This window comes from Spinacia oleracea, chromosome 3 (assembly GCF_020520425.1).
Source record: "Spinacia oleracea cultivar Varoflay chromosome 3, BTI_SOV_V1, whole genome shotgun sequence".
In the NCBI taxonomy this organism is placed as follows: domain Eukaryota; kingdom Viridiplantae; phylum Streptophyta; class Magnoliopsida; order Caryophyllales; family Amaranthaceae; genus Spinacia; species Spinacia oleracea.
Genome location: NC_079489.1, coordinates 35,675,375 through 35,691,030, shown reverse-complemented (window position 1 = coordinate 35,691,030; position 15,656 = coordinate 35,675,375). Strand labels below are relative to the sequence as shown.

Below are 15,656 nucleotides of genomic sequence, written 5' to 3'. Positions count from 1 at the left end.
TTCCGTCGTAAATTGATACGCACCAAATAACTCGGATTAAGTCTCTTAATGAACTCCATACTCTAGAGTCCAATCTGACAAAGAATTCTGCCAGACCCTATTTTCAACGCCCAGCCCTTGGCGCCGAAATCTTTGACGCCCAGAGCTGGGCGCCGAAAATACCTGGTACGGATTCTTTTCCTAATCCGTTTCGTATTCAAATTCCTGAAAATCTATCTTTTTACGCCACTCTTTCCTATAAATAGACCCCTAAAGCCGACGTGAAGAGGGGACACACAACACACAATTATATTCTGAGTATTGACTCCAACCCTTAGCCTAAGCCTCACGCTGCGAAATTGTTCACGCGTTCTGTCGCAATCGATCCATAAATCGAACAGAACGTATCCTGTCCCATAATTGAGATTCGTTAAATAAAAAGGAGATATAGCAAAGTCAAAGTGGTTAGTTTTCTGAGAACCGTGACGCACCTCTCAAGGGTGCGTCGTAATGTGCCCCTTTTCAATGATTTAAATGCTTTCCTCGCCCTTTTTATGAACTGTTAAACTAACTAAATCTGATTGTTCTATCACGCCTAACAAATATAATATTTTTGGGAAATTGGATTATCATGCTAGTCCTTAATGCTATCTAAATCAGATAATCGCGATCGATCTAGTATTATATGTTGCATATTGCTAAAATCAATTCAGATTAGTTTAGTAGTTAACGCATGTCCCTTCAATTATTTATGCTGAGCTAGTAAGGATATCCTGCCTCTAGAGTTATCGACGAGCGAAGTACTCCTCTCGGTAGTTACAGTCCCCTGAACCCTCAATCTCTACCTTGCGGGTGTATATTGAGAGATCCCCACACCAGGGATCACAAGGGAACCTACGGCCGTCGTGGTCAAACATAATTGCACTCCCTTTATGTCACGATAACCGGGTTTTGTCAGTTTTTCTCATTGTCGTTAAAAACTGAATGGCGACTCCTATATTACTAGTCAATTGGGTGTAAACTCACAGGAAATCCAATTACACTTGATTGAATAAAAAGAATCGTCACACCCACGAGGGACGAGGTCACGCATCAGCCTCGCGCTTTTTCGACCCCCTCACAATCGTCATTTCTTGTCAAAGAGATTCCTTGGGGATACGCATTTTGTGATGTCCTTGATCATGTTTGGGATTGTGCTCGTAAGTGCGAGCGATCTTTGTACTTGTGTGCTACTTTTAACCAAGCCGTGAGGTGCGACTTTCAGTAAATAAATCGGCAATTTTCGGGTCGAATGGATACGGCAGGACCCTATAGAAATCCGGGGCCTTTTTTGGGTCTGGGATCATTATCGGCGCCCGTGCCTGGGCGTTAAAGATTTCGGCGCCCAGCTCTGGGCGCTGAAAATGATTTCTGGCGAGGTTTCTTGATGACACAGTTGGCCTCTTGTTCGTTCGTTCGTTTACTTTACTTGGAAATTCTACGTATTCTCTTCTTTTTTGTTTTTTCTTTATTTTTTTTTTGGAACGTAGAATTTTATTTGAGATCACAATGAGTTGAGTGATCGTGATGATTTCTCAAAAAGCCGTAGCCGATTTTGTGGACTACGGTGTTTGTCGCTTTGGGGCGATTATTTAAAGGAACTGTTGCTCTTGAGGCGTACAGTTATTGCAATAGTCGGGCGAGTCTATATGGCCCGAGGAACATACCTCGAGGCGTATATTTTTTATCGCTCTTATATTTTTTTTTCTTTTCAACGTGTTCGTGAATGTTCGATAATTAGAATGATGATGTGTACGTGCGAACGAGCGTTCATAGAATGGCCATTGCGTGCGGTCCATTAATCAGTTTACTTGAATCATTTTTTCATTTTTTATTTTTTTGGAGCAATGACTGATGTTGAATAGTTTGCTTAGAAGCTTGATAGGGTTCAGGCCCATTCATGAAGTGGGCTCAAGCATCGTGCCTTTTTTCGATCGTTTAAACATTTGCTTCGAGATTTTTATTTTGCTATGGTCGTTTCGTGGCTTGGAGCCCCCAAGCATGCATGTTGGGATGCTTCCTTTTGGCGTACGATTTTTGTAGGTTCTTTCGAGAAAGATGCCTTGGGGTTCCGCTCGTGTAGGTGCGAGCTATCCCTTCCGTGGTAGGTAATATTTTTCTACCTTTAATCCTTAATGTAGGAGTCGTGTGGCTTGCATTTCGAATTTGGGCGATAAGTAGTCTTTGCCTCTTTTACACATGCTCTTTAGTCGTGCCCGCATCAGTGCAATATGCCTTACTCTTTTTTTTAGACTTGTACCGTGGGATGGTTGAACCAATGGTGCGACGTAGGCTTGTGTGGCCTAACGGCGTGTCTTAGAACATTCCTCCAAGTGTTGGGATATCATTATTTTTTTTGCATTGGAGTACTTCATCATGCCTCGTTCAGGTGCTCGAACAAGTGACGCACCTTCTGCGTGGGTGTGCACGGCTTATTACTTCGTTCGATGCGAGGATTCATAGATGTTTCTTTCTTGTTTTTATATCCGGGAAAATTTGGCAAGCAGAGATATTCAGCGCCCAGGCTGGGGCGTTAAAGATATCGGCGCCCAGCCCTGGGCGTCGAAAATGATTTCTGGGCGGAATTTGACAGTTTTTACCCTTGATTTTTCTTTCTCTTTTTCTTTGGAACGACGTAGACTGTGTAACGGGCGCTTGTAGGGCGATCGTTATGTGCAGTAGTTGGATCGGAGTTTTGGTGACTCGCGATTTTCAGTTACCCTTGTTAGTGAGCTGACTTTGTATATCCTAAGTAGTGCTTAGAATTTGGGAGGGGTTGTAGCCATTCTAAGGTTCGTTTTACACGATTGGCCTCAAGATTGTGCCCCTATGACGTGTGTATAGCATTAGCGTCGAGAATTTGCGATAAAATCGTCATTTCGAGCATTTTTAGAGTGTTTTTCTCAACCCCCCCAATTGTAGCTACGGGATTGGCTTGGTGCTATAATGCTTTGGCACACGTTTTTATGCATTCATGGTGACACGGATCATGAATAGTTTGAACCAGACTCGTTTAGTGCGAGGTATGTTCGAGTAGTGATTTGCTACTTCTCTTGTAAATGTCGTATTGTGCGACATTGCCATGGTCAAGGTAGTAACATGTTGAAGTGTGCCTTGACCAAAAGCTAGGTGCCTTTCTTTACCCATAACCATATTTAGAAATCTTTTGACTCACTTGCAACATCGAGATAAACGCATACTTAGCTTAAACCAACGACACTTTATTATGTTCGAAGAAGTCTTTGAAATTTATTTGAAGTCCGAGTCCTACTGTGTACAATCCGAGGTGTCCTAAGTAAGTTGACTTTAGAAGGATTCGTACAGGATTACATGAGTGAATCAAAATACTGTTACGATTTTTGGAATGCTGTCTAAGGATTTGCTGGAAGCCAGGGTGCAGGCGTCAAGATATTACTTGTGCCCGTGTGGCACATGCTTTGGACTTTTAGGGTCATCTTTTCCGGAATTGCGGGAATATAATCCGTTTGCAAATTGACTTAGATTTACTTGGTGTATGTCTGCACAAAAGGTCAAGGTATACTTAGTTCTTTCCCTAGCTCTTTCATTTCAATTTTTATCCCCCAGTTGCTGTTATGTCTTCTCATTAATGATGCTTTCTGATTTCGATTTTAGATGCCCGTGTCATATGTCTAAGTAGGGTGAGCCTTGGTTAAGTGCCAAGTCCTATTGACAATGTCTAATTTTTTCAAAGGGGATTCGCAAGCATTTGAATTACCATGAACGGGTGCCCTGAGTTCGAAGGAACGATGGGGCGATGCCGTAGAACAATCCTCTTTATTGCAAGCTTACTGCCTTTACTACTTGTTGGCGATCATGACTGTGTCTAGTGGTGAAAGAAGGTCTTTAAGCGAACGACCATGTCTAGTGGTGAAAGAAGTTTTTTAAGTGAGTTAGTTCGCTTTAGGGAGGGTCAAGTCGAGTACTTTAGAGGTCATGGACGCTTGCGCTAGCCCCCATTCAATCGAGGTAAAGCGATCTTTTGAGTCTTGGCTAAGTGCCTAGGAGTGTGAGTGCTCCTTCTGGCAAGGGTACGTGCCCTTATTATTTTTCGATGTGTGCTCGTTTTGGCCTCTTGATGACTTTGATTCTTCCTTTGACTTAAATTTTTCTTTCGACTTGGATTGCAAGTAATTAAATTTCAATAAGGGACTCTATTTTTTATTCTTGTTATTCTATAGGCTCTAACATCTTTGCAATTTGGTTGGACCGAATCATGGATTGCCTACGTATCCGCCTTAAATAGATTTAATTTGGAATCAGGTCTTGCGTAGTTCTTAGCTAGAAAATGGTTTCTTAGAATGCCGATTTTAAACAAGTACGTTCAAGTGGAATCATAATGTTTGAAATAGGGTGAAATAAGTGTACGAAAATTTTGGAGCGCGCGGATTTTGCGTATTTTGCGATCTTCTACCCCCCAAGTGTTCGTTATTCTTCCGCATGCATATAGGAAAATATACGAACACTTTTAGGAATTGGGAGTTGAAAGCAAGAACGGCGCCCAGGGCTGGGCGCTATTATTTTCGGCGCCCAGGTCTGGGCGTTGAAAGCGTGTTCTTGGCTGCCTTTTTTGCGCTGCTCCTTCTCGTTTTGTGCCAAACATTTGTGAATCTTTTTTGTGCGCTAAATTCTTCTTTTCCTTTTTTAAATGCTTCTTTTCTTTTCTTTTTTTGTGCGCTTTGCAAAGTTTTTTTATTATTATTTTATTTTTTATTTTTTTTACGTTTAAGCGTAGAACGTACTTTTCATTTGTTTTTTTTTATTCGTGACTCAAGACGGCAGACGGGTCGAATGAGATAGGATAATTTGTATAGGTATTAGTCAAGCATGAGGATTACATCTGTTAGGACTCACAATTTGCATCCTCGTGCTAGTGTCGTGAGTTTACATCAACCAAGGCCAATGAGTAGCATGGGGATAACTCAAGGGTATATCAACAAGATGTATCCAAACAAGTTATATGGTCATTAAGATAATGGTGGTGTAAGAGCAGGTTTGGGCTTTGGAAATAATGGGTATGACGCACATGTCAATGGCCGTACGTGGTTTGCAGTTGATAACAAGTTCGAGAACAAGAGTCGAGGTGATGGTTTCTTGGGTTATGGCAATGAGAACATGGATGGATTAAATGAGCTGAACAGGGGCCCCAGAGCGAAGGCGTCTAAGAACATAAGGATTGGAAAGGGTAGACATCGTAGAACTTTATGTGGTTTTTGTGGCATGATTTGGATTGGTTGACTCAATTCTTTTCCTTCGTTTACTTGGGTAAATTTCGTACTTTGGGAGGTACGGGCTAAGTATTTCATGGATCGTTCTTTTCGCTCTCCCTTTTCTCTTTCTCTTTAAGTATTTCATGGCTCTTTTCGCTCTTCCCTTTTCTCTTTCTCTTTAAGTATTTCATGGCTCTTTTCGCTCTCCCTTTTCTCCTTCTCTCTCTTTTTTTTTTGCTTGGGATTTCTCCCCAACATAAATTCTTAATTTTTTTTTTATTTGGGCTAAAAGGTAGATGGTTGTGGTCTTTGAGTCACGAGGCGAGACTGAGTGAGCCTCGTTTGGTAGGCCTATAGTGGACCTTTAACTTTAGTAGGCCTAGAGTGGACCTTTAATTTTAGTAGGCCTAGGGTGGACCTTTAAATTGTCTTACTTTGCAAGCGTATTTAGTCGTTTCTTAAAATGTGCAAATAGCGTAGATTCAAAATGTTGTTTTTACTTTATTGAAATTTAACGAAAGAATTACATCGAAAATAATTTCTTGCTTCTTTTCAGATTCCAGTTTACGGGATTTAATTGGAAGTTGTGATTTAGACTCGAACTTTCATTAATCTTTCTGATTATAACCCGTGTATGAATACAAGGAGGTGGCCTAGACTCAAAATAATGACGTGGCATAAGCCTATAATACTTGACCAAGCAACTTTCAGACTTAGGCTAATTGGACCATAACTTTCGTTGATTGACACTTTAGATTTTAACCCTTGGGTGTTCATTTGTCATGCGCCATTTTGTTTAATGTTGGCAAGGTAGTTAGTTGGGGAGATCGAATTTTCATTTTTGCAAGACTAGAGTCATTAGTGCGGCTTCCCTCTTAGCGTGTATCGCTTTACCCCAATGGTAGCCTTATGGCATGCCGATTTGGGTACTTTCATGGTTCGTCATGTTGCATTCATGGAAAATCTTTTAGTCCGTACTTAGGAGTATTTCAAGGAGCGAGTGGCTCGAGAGGACTATGATAGTCGTGACCCAATGTGATCATAAGCCTTGAGGCCATTAATTTTTGCTAATGGTATTGACACCTTAGGTTCACTTTGGGGGTTGTGCGACTATGGAGGAATGATTTTCAGAATGTGATTGTTTCCATTTTGCAAATACTTGAATTACATAATATATTCTTTTTATTGGTAAGAGAGTATTGAGGCCGTAGATTCTTAGCAATGGATGACAATTACACATGGGTGCTTATTGATTTCTTTTAAATGTTAGGAAAGGAGACTCAATATGGTTTAACCTTTTAACTTGCAGAACGACACCAAGCATTAGGACCGATTCTATGTATAAGACAACTAAGACTTAGGATTTAGATTGTATTTTGGCATAGTCTAGTCTAGACTCGGATTTATTTATTTTTTATTCGAACATTTATTTTTCCTTGAAAACTTCATTTGAACATTATTTTTTGAATATTTTGCCCATTGCGACATTCAAGGTTATTTTAATTAGCATGCTCGGTTTTGGTGTCGAACATTGTCGTCATAGGAGGCTTAATGACGACACAAAGAGTTGTTTATTTTATAAGTCGTTCTTAGAATCGAGTGCCTTTTCTCATACGCCCTCGCAGCAATTTTCGCGAATTTTTTTTTACTGCTACGTATTTTTTATGCGCGGGCACCGAGGCTGCTGTGCCTGACCAAGAGGCCAGGCAGCAACTTCAGCGCCCAGCGAAGGGCGTTAGAAGAACTGGCGCCCAGCCAGGGGCGTTGAAAATGCGTCCCTGACTGGTGCTCGTTTTCTGTTTGCGTATATTTCTTTTTTATGCGACTTTGATTTTGCGTGCTTGCCTAATAACGTCCTTTACGCGTTGTGCAGCGTTTGTGGGATTCGTTACGGGCCATCTCGAGCGTCGCTTATTTTTGTGGCGATCGTTCGGGTTTGCGGAACACGTATTTTGGTATAACTCTTTGGCCAATTGGTTTATGAATGTTTGGGAAATTTTTAAGGTCGTTGGTTTTCTAGCATTATTTGTCACACACAATCACATATTTCGCTACACATAACTAACATTACATCATGAGGCAAGATAATAATATGTCATGTAGTTTATGATAGGCTTCTATGGGTAGTATTTACGCCGGCTTGGTACCGCTTCTATCGCAGATCCAACACATGCCCCGGTCAAGGTAGTGCCTTCAACAGACGAATTTCGCCCAAGAGGCCAATCACGATGTAAGCCAAGGGGGCATGCACCAATGAGAGGGACCTAGTGGGCGAGCGATTGGGTTTGGGACGGGTGTACTACTAGCGAAAGTGCCGAGTAGACAACATTCGAAGAGTATGCACCCCCCCGGTTGGCGATGGGTATTCTTAGTCCCAACTCCCGAGATGAAACATCCCAAGGGAGCCAAGATTCGTTATGCGGTTCTGTACGTTCACATTAATATGCTGATTTTCAGGTCGTCCCAACTCGATGGGGAAATAAACGCGGGGTAGGATCGTTCCACCCTTCGGCTATTTTGATTACCTACGAGCACGAGTATTTCCTTCACTATCCCCAGTGGAGTCGCCACTGTGAGGGGGTCGAAAAAGCACGAGGCTAATGCGTGACCTCGTCCCTCGTGGGTGTGACGTTTCTTTTTGTCAAATCAAGTGTAATTGGATTTCCTGTGAGTTTACACCCAATTGAGTAGTAATATAGGAGTCGCCATTCTGTTTTTAACGACAATGAGAAAAACTGACAAAACCCGGTTATCGTGACATAAAGGGAGTGCAATTATGTTTGACCACGACGGCCATAGGTTCCCTTGTGATCTCTCAACATACACCCGCAAGGTAGAGATTGAGGGTTCGGGGGACTGTAACTACCGAGAGGAGTACTCTCTCTTCGATAACTCCAGAGGCAGAATATCCTTACTAGCTCAGCATAAATAATTGAAGGGACATGCGTTAACTATTAAACTAATATGAGTTGATTTTAACAATATGCAACACATAATACTAGATCGATCGCGATTATCTGATTTAGATTGTTTTAAGGGACCTAGCATGATAATCCAATTTCCCAAAATATTATCTTTATTAGGCGTGATAGAACAATCAGATTTAATTAGTTTAACAGTTTATAAAAGGGCGAGGAAAGCAATTAAATCATGCGAAGGGACACATTACGACGCACCCTTGAGAGGTGCGTCACGGTTCTCAGAAAACTAACCACTTTGACTTTGCTATTTCTCCTTTTATTTAACGAATCTCAAATTACGGGACGGGATACGTTCTGTTCGATTTTTGGGTCGATTGCGACAGAACGCGTGATCAATTTTGCAGCGTGAGGCTTAGGCTTAGGGGTTGGAGTCAATACTCAGAATATGAATTGTGTGTTGTGTTCACGTTGAATTTGGGGCTGTATTTATAGGGAAGAGTTCGTGGAAAGATAGAATTGTAGAGCTCTAATCCAAGAAGAATTAGGAGAGAACACGTCCCAGGTATTTTCAGCGCCCAGGGCTGGGCGTTAAAGATTTCGGCGCCCAGCTCTGGGCGTTGAAAATGGGATCCAGGCAATTTCAGCGCCCAGGGCTGTGCGTTGTAAATGATGTTTGGGCCGAGTTCTTTGTCATATTTGGACTCTTAGAATCCGGAGTGTTTGAGACTTATCCGAGTCTTTTAGTGCGCATTAACTTTATGACGGAATGCGTCTGGGCCCGTTACGAACTCTAGGTTCGTTAGGATTTTAATTAATACGTAACTCTTATTTTCGAATTATACTAGGAACATGATTCCTCTTGCAAATTCTATCTCTTTTAGGATTTATGTTGGAGTGCAACACCTAATTCTGACAGGTTTCTATCTTTTATGACTTGCCACTTTTAACAACTACCTATTATGGCAGTTACTATTTTTAGCAGGTTTCTATAAATAGCAGTCTTGGTCGAAATGAAAAGGTCGATTGAGATTCGTTATTTTATAGGAGATGCGTTGCCAAGTGGAGATTTATGTTCTCATCATCGAACCTTCCCTTTCGGGAATGGGGACAAAAGTAGGTGTCTATTGACCTACGAGAGACGAGGTCACGCATTAGCCTCGTGCTTTTTCGACCCCTCACACCTATTTTGTTTCAGGGCCATCTCTGATGCAAGCAACGCATCTCTGTTATACTGTGAGATTGACAAATCACAATAAAGAAGCAAGATTACACACCGACAAATAGAATCATTAACTTGATCTTATTAGATTCTAATTAAAGGATGGCTTACCTTATTAACAGGTTGAAGGGTCATTTGTGCGTACACCTCATCAGTTTCAGGGTCAGCCTGATTTAACATGAAAAACACAGCATAAATCATGAGGTAATAAACATGTAAATGGGAAAATGACATCAATATAACATATACTGCAGCATTCTGTTCCATTCCAAGAATATTGTGTACGGCGATGTTTGGTTGCATGTAAATGGAGGGGGAAGTGTGAGTTCCTAGGAAGTGTATACCTAGCTACTTGTTTGGTTGGCATGTAATGGGGGAATTAGAACTTCCTTGGGAAGTTGAAGTGGCTTATCTATCCTCCCCTTGGTAAGTCGTACTTCCCATGTCAATTCCCATCTATTATAAATTCTCAAGTTCACCAAACATAATCAAACTATTTCCTAGGAAAGTAACAAGGGAATTAACTTCCTATGGAATGGAACTTCCCGTGAAAAGTTACTACCCAAGTGAACCAAACAAGCACCAAATTCCATACATCTAATTGGATCAACGTAAAGCCGTGCTAAATTTATTTTATCCAAAGTAATTAGGCAAAGATCAATCTAGTCCAAACCCTAAACGGGGGAATATGATCACTTTCAGTATCGTCAGAGTCATAGTAGACATACATGTAGTGTGACACTATGGAGCGCACAAATCAACTTGGACGGAAGATTCGGATAGCTCGGGATTCCATCAGTCTCCTTTTGCATAGAGGCTGCTACCTGCAAAAAGATCAAGATTATTGTAGTTCACTCCATTAGAAGAAAGAACTTCACATTCATTGACATCAAATCTTGCATAAACGGAAAACGACATACTTGCTCACTGTGGCCTTGTGGGAAGTAAACCACAAGGCTTCCAACAGGAGGCACAGCAACCAGTGGTCCAGCACAAGCATGCCACAACTCTGAATTAATGGCCCTTCCTTCTGTCAGATTCCAAATAAAATTAGTTCAAAAAAACATTTGCACAAATATAAGAGAAACATTCAATCTTTAGATCATTCTATGAAATTTTCATAGTAAACTCTTAACCCTGGCCAACTCGGGTTTACCTAGCTCTAGATATGAATTAAGGCAACTAATCTGACTCAAGAAGAGCATTTCAGACAACCCAGAAAAACAAATTCAGGTTAAACAGTTATAGTATTTAATTTTACAAAAAAAGGAAGGAATTATATAACCTAACTAATTAAGTATAAACCAGAAGTGTTGATGAACATATTTACTTAAACTATTGCAGCACATAATAAATGGCAGGAGCATTGAAAAAGAATATATGAATGCAGGAGTTTCAGAGCTGTATTGAAGCTGCCAGGGGAAGATAAATGTCAACTTCAATCATTTTCCTGTTGTTCATTGTTTTCCTTTTTTTTGGATTGATTATGTTTCCTTCTTCAGGTATGTGGATTATATGCAAACAACAAAACAATCCTGAAATCAAAAAATTTATTGCCAAATACCTCAAAAACTTTGCTAATCAAATATTTAAAGCAGCTTAAGTTGGATAGAAACTTCCAGATCATCATTGAAATTCCCATAAATCGTTGCATATCATATCATAGTTACTATGTTATTTTTTCATATTTAAATGTTAAATTATTAACTTAGTTTAAATATTATTGATTCAGAAATACAAAGATGATGCACCCAAAATTGAAATCGTGCAAAGAATTAATTCTGCAAGGAAAATAAAAGCAAGAGGAGAAGAAGAAAATCCCGACAACAATGGAAACCAAGAACGTGGTAGAGGAAGGACATGATGTGTTGGTGGAAAAAAGAGACGTGGTCCACGTGGACGTGTCGATTAGTATTTTTTAGTTCAAAAAACATTTGAGTTTAACATGGTTTATTTAATAGATGCAAAGAATTAGAACGTCGTAGCTAAAACAACGAACCAAGTAGTTAATGTTTTCTTTATTATTGTTCAAGAGTTATAATTACTGTTACTTTTGATATAGTTACTCTTTTATATTTCAGTAATTATGTGATATATAATAGAAAAAATTACTATATGACCTCTAAACCATCTATATCATATTGTTTATTTTTATAATATAGTAATTGTTTTACAGCTACAGTTATTTTTCTATATAATATAGTTAATCTTTGGATAGAATAATTGTTCTCATCGAAATTACTATATTATTATTATTATTTATTTCATAGTTACTATTCTGAAAATATAGTTACTTTACAGAACCTATAGTTTCTATAATTTACTCTTTTTGTCTGCAAGAATAAATATATAATAGTAATTGTTTTACAGTTAAAATTACTTTTCTATATGATATAGTTACTCTTTGGATAGAATAGTTATTCTTATCATTATTATGTTCATAGTTATTATTCTGGAGATATAGTTACTTTACAGAACCTACCGTTTCTATAATTTACTCACTGTTAAAATTACCTAATTACCCTGGTCCACGGTAATCTTATGGTGGACCGGGTCCATGCAAGTGGAATTGCATATTGATCACCTTATATACAAAGTATATTTGAAGCTATCAAGTATAAAACTCCAAGTAATAAGCATCATCAATAAGACTAAAACCAGCACAATGATACAGTACAATAGCCATTTCAACATTTCATGTGGTCAGTCGCACGGTCCCCCAAGATATGCAATTTTTACTCTTAATTATTAAATTTCAAGCATTCTATAGATATGCAATATTAATCGTATCAAAAACTAGAGCTAGATAGCTGGTTGAATTACTAGATGGGACATGGATGTCAAAAATCATTTGTATAGATACTTATTGGATTTTGTATCGGATTGACCATGAGAACACTTTAAGAAATTAAAGTCATGTCATAACTCGTTCTCATTAATGGTGATTGGAACCTATTCCTCAAAACCTGAGTAGTTATGGCTACTTGTTTGAGAATTAGTTCGCTTTGATGCTCGCTAAACGTCGCACCGTAAAAGGAGACTATGAAAGAAGTATTCGGGCTAGCTATGAATCAAAGTAAATTGTTCATAAGTTACAAGAAGGATTGTCTTCCTCTCTTTGATATGATATGGTGTTGCATGTTGTTGTACAAGGCCTCTCAAAGAGTTAGATACTGTGAAAATGCATGGTCGTGCTCAGAATGGTTAAGGCTTAACATTCTGTAAAAGTTTAACAATTGAACTCAGTAATTCGAGAAACACTTTTGGACCTAATAAGGATGGCTTTGATCTTACCTTATGTTCAGTAAGTAACACTAACAGACAGTGGAATTGGAATGCACACTTGTCTAAAGGACAAGTGGGAGACTGAAGGAAATGTGTCCTTCACCCAATGTGCATTAGTCAATACCAAGGTTCAGATTAATTACGAATAATTAATTCAGCATGATCAAGTGATCGGAACAGCTAGCTGGAGAAATGTTTCCGATCAGTGAGTTCTAATCCTTATTAGGCTCACAGCTTACGCTTGACTGAACCTATAAGGTCACACCAATGACATAAAACATATCGTCGGATTAGATGAATAGGAAATTCATTTAATGGTTTTCAAAAATTAGTTCGGAAAACATAATATACGATATGACGTTGGATCGGAATCGTATATCGTATTATTCGTCAGCTAGGAGAAACGAATAATCATATCGTACAAAGTTGGTTCGTACCTTACTATACGATAAATAAATTATCGTAAGATAATTAAGTCGCAACACGAAAGCAACCCGCGAGCCGGAGCGCACAAGCGCAAGACCCATGGGCGCATCGCGCAAGGCAGCAGCGTTGGCCCATAGCCTGCTTCTGTGGCGCGCATGGAAAAGCAACAAGGCAGCAACAGCAGCGCTGGCCAGGGCGCGGCCCACGGCCCAACGTGTTGCGTGTGTGATGTTGTGCCTTGTGGGCTTTGTGGCCGGCCAAAGGCCATTGGCCTTGGTCAGTCGGCTTGCTTATGTTTATTAGGTTATTTTAATAACCTATACACATGTTTTCCATACTACACTCATTACACTAACCCTAGGAATCTAAGTGAGAACCCTAATTCTCTCCTTGCCACCAAGCTGTTCTTCCCTAAAAGTCAAAATACCTTGATCACGATCTAAGGTATGAATCATCAAGGCGGATCTACACTGTAGGTGAACCAAGTAGAGGAACTACAATTGGGGTTCTCGTTCGTGTTCGTAGAATTTAAGGGAATAAACGCTACAAATGTATGTTATGCTTAATCTATACTTTTCTATGGATTGTGGGTTAGGGATTATTTCCGCTATTTGTTAATTAGATTAACTGTAAATCCAAATACCCGCAACCTTACGTTTAAACAATGGAGTTTTCACCATTGAGCTATACCATATTACATGATATCGTTGTAAATAAAATACTAATAAATGTAATAAAAAGGGAATTGGTTAAAAAACATTTTCAAATAAGAATAACATGAATGTTACTAATGCAGTAACCCGGGGCGTAGCCCATGCCTAAAAACTAGTTATAACATCATATTCCGTAACTATTATCTATATATTATACTAAAGAAAAGTTTTTGTCCCCGCCAAAATCTTTCATGTTCTTTTTCGTTTTTTTAATATTTTAATTTAATGCTATTTTAGAAATTAAGTAAATTCACTCATTTATATTTCTTGGAAACAATAATGATTGTAAAATATTACATGTATTGTAAATTACGAGGTGACTCCCTTTTATTTATGGTATCTAAATTCAACTCCTTCTTTTAGTCGTTGGCATTAAAAATTAAAACTATTTAATAATGTCCACTTAGCTAGAAATTCCTCATTGCCACTCGTATTAATACAATGTTTGAATAAACTAATTGTTAAAATTTTCAATATTGCACGGGTGCTAACTAGTTATATATATATAAGTTTAAGTTTCCGTATTAGGATAACTTGTATTGTAGACCAAGCATCATTTAGATCCAAAACCTAAATTCTAATCTAAGAATCTTAATGTTTTTTATTTTTATGCTGAAGAATTATGATTTGGAGGTGAGTTTTGTCTTTTATACTATCAAGGAATACTTTTAATTCCTTCTCCACGCCGATTCATATGAATTGCATTGGATTTACTGTTTCCTTCTTTGATTTAATTTGGTTGGCATTCACTTAATTAATCCAAATTTAAAAGTCATACTTTCTTGTTCATCCATGGAGTCCTTGCAAGCATAGGTATTTATGCCTCCGATGCAACACCGAAGTCTGATCATTGCTTCGCCTTCCTCGCCTCTAGTTCGGAGCCACTTCCCACCAACGTGGAGAGCATCATCATGGGATTTCCAATAACTTCTTGATTTTAGATTATTTTCATGTTTTTTTAAGGAAAAAAAATATATATATTTAAGCTCCTAAAATTTTGAAACTCAAACATTATTTTGATTAACGTTTTAAAATCAGTCAATTTACCCACCTTAAATTTTATTTCAGCTTCCTACCAAACAATCATATATATCATTTAAAGTGACTTATGTTATTAGCAACTACTCCCTCCGTCTCTTTTTGTTCTTTACGTTTTCCTTTTTGGGTATCCAAAATGTTCTTTACATTTTCTTTTATATTATCACATAAATGCCTTAATGTTCTATCAAAATTTGTGTCTAATGATTATTCTAACCAATTAAATTCATTGGGTCACCATTGAGACGTTAAATCTTTCTCATTTCCCTATATCAGAATTTTGATAAAAGAGAAAATATTATACCCGTAAAAATGTGTAATTTTGCCTTGTTTAAATAAACAAATAGAGAATCTTAATGCACATTAATTAGTCGTTAAAACGCGTGTAAAATACAAACGTTTAGAACAATAAGATACAGAGGGAATAATTATTTAAGGGGCCTACAAATATTTTTCAAACATGCCTAATTTTTTTTGAGTTGACTTTATTCTGATTAAGTTTTAAACGTTTTGAGTTGACTTTATTGTGATTATGAATTTATGTTAAAAAAAATGGAATTCTTCGGATTGTCACAAGTTTTCACTTTTCTCTAGAGTCGACTCGACTTTCCCTTTATTTATGATCACTAGTTGTTGGCCCGCGCGCTATCGCGCGCGGTCCCCCAAGATAGCCAAATCCAATTAGAGAAATTAATAGCTTAATTACTTTAACTAAAGTATCTCAATTGTAATTAGTTAATGTAATTCTAGTTTCATTTTGAAAGTAAATAATACAAGCATTAGTCTTATTTGTTCCTGTAAAATAGTC

General features: G+C 38.4%; 1 pseudogene; it reads right to left on the bottom strand.

Annotated features, from left to right (window-relative positions):
- LOC110797852 (auxin response factor 7-like) overlaps window positions 1-10,591 on the bottom strand; it is a 42,147-nt pseudogene extending 31,556 nt beyond the window's left edge.
- Window positions 10,592-15,656: the final 5,065 nt, after the last annotated feature.